Source organism: Setaria italica, chromosome II (assembly GCF_000263155.2).
Source record: "Setaria italica strain Yugu1 chromosome II, Setaria_italica_v2.0, whole genome shotgun sequence".
NCBI lineage: Eukaryota > Viridiplantae > Streptophyta > Magnoliopsida > Poales > Poaceae > Setaria > Setaria italica.
Window position 1 is genome coordinate 7,063,044 of NC_028451.1, and position 4,575 is coordinate 7,067,618.

At 43.8% G+C, this 4,575-nt stretch overlaps 1 long non-coding RNA gene across 1 annotated transcript; it reads left to right on the forward strand.

The window, feature by feature from the left end:
* The first annotated feature begins 3,065 nt into the window (after positions 1-3,065).
* LOC111256287 lies at positions 3,066-4,286 on the forward strand. Its single transcript, XR_002676316.1, has 2 exons — positions 3,066-3,388; positions 3,567-4,286. It is a non-coding gene; the product is annotated as an uncharacterized LOC111256287 (long non-coding RNA).
* Positions 4,287-4,575: the final 289 nt, after the last annotated feature.

Consider the following 4,575-nt stretch of genomic DNA (forward strand, 5'->3'; position numbering starts at 1 on the left):
GGAACAGTGGAAAGTTTTTCCGGCAAAATCAATGTACGCCTCTCTGCGATGTTGAGCCCTCCGCCCCTGCCTGTGGCCAGCTGACAGTCAAGGACCTCCTTTGTTATTCAGATGGTTGTGTCTTAGTTGCTGAACCTTTGAGAATGCAACCTATCTTTCCTTGCTTGCTTTTGTGATGACACCATTTGGCCAATTGGTGCTTGCACGGCAATGTAAGAATCAATGGTGTACTTGTTTGGCTTCCTCCAACTTCGCAAAGTACATAATTCTGTGTTGATACCACAAGGCATGCCTATGATCAAGCTAATGGGTTTCTAGGCTTGTAGCTTTGTGATGGAAATAAACACACGATGAAATGAAGAAACGTTGTTATAACGTCTTTCTGCAGGTGTGAAAGGCATATATGTAGGCTCTAGGCGGAGTTAAGCCTTAACATTTTGTCAGTTCGTTTTGCTAGCTTGCATGCATTTCGTGTGCACTCATTCAACTGCCATGAGTGCATTGTGTTACCAATTCTGTTGTGTTCGGTGTGAAGATTGAGTCAAATTTTTAATGCCACAAAAATTCTCTTCACCCAATCAACATCTTCTCAGTATATATGACAATACGGCTGACCCAGGCATCAGATGCAGAGTAAAAAAAATAGTTTTTGAAGAAAGGAGTAAAAAAACTAGTAACAAGCTAAATTTCTTCCCAATAGGATAAAGAAAAGTTAAAAAGAACAGAAGCGGAGATCATGTTGGAAATATGAAGCTATATGTGTATTATACAGACAAATGAAGTGCCTAACAATAACAAGTTCTTGTAAAGATTGACTGGTTAATTTCATTTCTGGGTGTATTTTCGAGTTAAGGCAATATTCTAACGACCTATCAGATTTTGGTCAACCCCCGTATGCAAATATTCTTGCATTACATATGATTACTGTTTGTTTATGATTCTGCGCAGTGGAGCATGCACGGTATATATAATCATTGGAAAAATTTAACTCAAGGGCCATAACAGAATACTGCTCTAAGGTAGAAAGATTCAGTAACATTTTTTTTCCTAGAAATCACAGAGTTGATTGACTTAAAGTTATGACTAAGTTACAACTAGCATTTGAAAGTAAAAGAAATGCCTCTCTCAGGTAGCAGCCCTCACATCTTATTTTTCCAGTTAGAAAATAGACATCCCTGTCTTTGATATTATCAGCTAATATTCAGACAAACTTATCAACAACGAAAGGCTTCCATAAGGGAAGAGAAACAAAAAGTGTTGAATGTTGAGCTTCCATTAAAAAAGGACTCGAACAGTGTGTCCTGTATGCTGTTGATTTTAGCTGTATTGTTGACGGCTTTAGTTTCCTCTGTATCAATCAAGTTCCGCCGCTTGTTTTCTTTAAAACTAACGTTGCAAATGCCACCTGTTGGCATCTTTTCTCCACATCGATGATCTTTCATCTTGGAATTAACCTTGACAAACCAGGGCAGCAGCACTAGCTCACTAGACACAAGAAACAAAAGGATGATTAAGCTTGAAATTTGGCTTCTTCCAATTTCCCACAGTAAGTTTCGCTCAGTCACATGTGTCGGCAGCTTGGACCATATCAATGCCCATGAAAAATAATCTTGATGGGGATTAGAATTGTTCGTTTGATGGAAGTGACAACTACTGCTAGTTTGTCACTCAGAAATGTTAAAATGAATGCATATATATAGGCTACAAACAGAGTCACATGGCATGCTGTACTGCTGAGCATACATGCGCTTCTTTTCCCCACCTTTTCTGAGAGGTAAAAAGTCTATTGTTTGCTGCATGCCTGCATCCAGTGTTGAAGATTAGTCTATTGTTTGTGCAACTATGTGCAGTGAGGTAATAACAGGAAATTTGATTATTGTTCAGGTTGCAAACTGGACTACCATGTGCCAGACTATGTTCCATGCTAGATTTCTTAAATGTAAACCACGAAATCCCATGGCCAGCAGTGCTAGTCTAAGGATGAGAGAAATCTCTGCTTGAAATTTTAACTAGCAAGGGAAAGCCTCCACGAGAATGCAAGCTTCAGAACTTTACTATGCAGGCGCTAGCCCTTCACAGTGCAGCCCCACTACCGTCCCAGCTGGCGACACCATCGCCACCTGCTGTGCCGCTCATGTCTCACCACCAAATCCACCATCCTCTGCACCGCACCTCCGCTTACTAAGACCACCAATGGTAACCCCTGTGCTGGCTCTTCCCACCGGTTGTCCTCCGTGCCTCACCCTCGCCACTCACCACGTTCCTCATCTCTGGCCGTTAGTGGCTCCAGAACATCTGTACATTCCTAGGTCAAAGCGCGCTTTTGATAAAATTGTTCTGGCTAAATTCTTTGACCGGAATCTTGTCAGTACTCAGCAGTCAACATAGACACTTGTAGTGGTAGTAGCAAGGTTGAGGGTGGACTGTGTGGGAAGTGGTAATTTCTTCCCAATTTCTAATTCTTATCGTATCATTGGATACACCAACTCCAAGGAACATAATTGGACATCGCAAAAATGAAAAAAAACTATATGTTTCATTAATCATAAGACAAATTGTTGGAGATCGCCAATAAGCTTGCCAACCTCGAACGTCGGACGGAGGCATCAAAGTTCACACCCTCGCATCTTTAAGGCAAGATGGAAGTATAGGAAGAAAATTACAGTCCTAGCCTCTCCAAATTTTGGTGCCTCGTTACAGAGGGGCTCAATTGCTCAAACCATTCCATCTGATGGATCTACAATGCTCTGTTGCACCTTTCTTCTGCAGAAATCACACTTGATGGTTGCTTTATTTAAACTGAACTCGACATGCTTGTGACAGCGGTGCAAATGCAAGCATGACACGATGATGCCTGGACTGGGCATTTGGCTTCTTCCAATTTCTCACAATGAACACTGACATAGTTAGAAGCATTAGTAGCTTTAATCATGGCAACATATCAGGTGCAAATCACGGAACTTGCGCAAATTTAGAAACTACCAATCAGGATCACTAGATGCCGATACAATGGATGAGGTGAGAGGTGGGACAATTTTGCGCTTAAACCCCCACCTGCTGGCTTTTTTCCCGAAAACCCCCTAGCCCCTCCCATCCCCGTGCGCCTGGAATCCATCGCGGCTCCTCGACTGCCGCCGACAGTCCATCGCCTCCATCGCGAGTCCCGCCGCCTGTGGCCCTCCGCTTCCCCGGTGAGGGTGCCGCCGCCCGAGGTGCTCCCCGCCGCCCATGGCCCTCCACTTCCCCGGTGAGGGCGCCGCCGCCTGAGGTGCTCCCCGCCGCCCCGCCGCCCATGGCCCTCCGCTTCCTCGGTGAGGGCGCCGCTGCCCGCCGTGCTCCCCGCCGCCCGTGGCCGTCCGCTTCCCCGATGAGGGCGCCGACGCCCGAGGTGCTCCAACTTCAAATAGTCTGATATCCATTGCCGGATTCAGTAGTAGCTTTTGCTCTATTTGTCCTGCTATTGGATTCCTAAGTTGCACTTCAAATAGTCCGGTATCTCACTATGAATTGCACTTCTGAGCACTTAAATTCCTGAATCCTGTCTCATTTCCCATTGTTCTTTTCAGCTCCCGTGTGATCGACCTGATCCGCCACATGCACAACACCAACTAGATGAGCGAGCTGAGGCTTGGTGATACAGGGGAGTTGGTGTTTCTCCCCAGAAGAAGAGTGTAGAGAGCCCTCTACCGAGAATAAATTTTTTGTATGGAATTATGTCTGAAACTATATTGGGTGTATCCTAGTGGTTGGTTGAGCTGTAATGGCTCATGTTTTTGTCTGAAACAGGTCCAGTCATTTGCTTGTATTAGGTTACCAATTCATGGCTGCTAAAGTGCCTTAACTATTGCCAGCCTGCGAAATGTGAACTGGAGCAGTACCTGGAGGACCCTCAGCTTGCCAAACCAGAGTAGTGCTGATTTTTTTTCTGACACGGCACAGTTACTACTTACTTGCATGAACAAGACACCAGAACTCAGACTTTGACACCACATAGTACTCCAGAGCCAGGAACTTGGCAAAACATACTCGAGGTCCTCTTACCATTTTATTCCACAGGACAAAGTGCACACATGACAGCATAAATTGAAACATGGAATTAACCAAGGAAGAGAATCCATCAGAAGACAAGTAAGCTGAAAGCCTCAATGTTTGCTCCCAGATAAAGGAAAAAACATCAATTATCATGACCTTAGTTCATCTTATTAATTTAAGACTTGGTTTCATGGTGCAAACAAGACATTGGAGAGTTTGGAGTACTTATTAATAGCTGTGTTCTCTTTTATCAAGTCATGCCTTGCTAGTTCTTCCAGTTCTGAAATTTCAATGTCCTCTGCATGATCTGGATGTAGGTTTTGACTACAATACCAAAACTTTGATCATTCATGATGAACAATCCACCACACCAATTTGAGAGAAAGGAGCAATCTTTCAACCTGATGGTTCCATTTTCAGGAACTTTTACAATTGCATTTTCACAATTACAAGTACCTGCACAAGAACTACCTGCATTCTATTGCCTTACAGAATTGCAAAATCTCTCCCTGCACAAGCACAACAAGATTGTCTGATACCTAC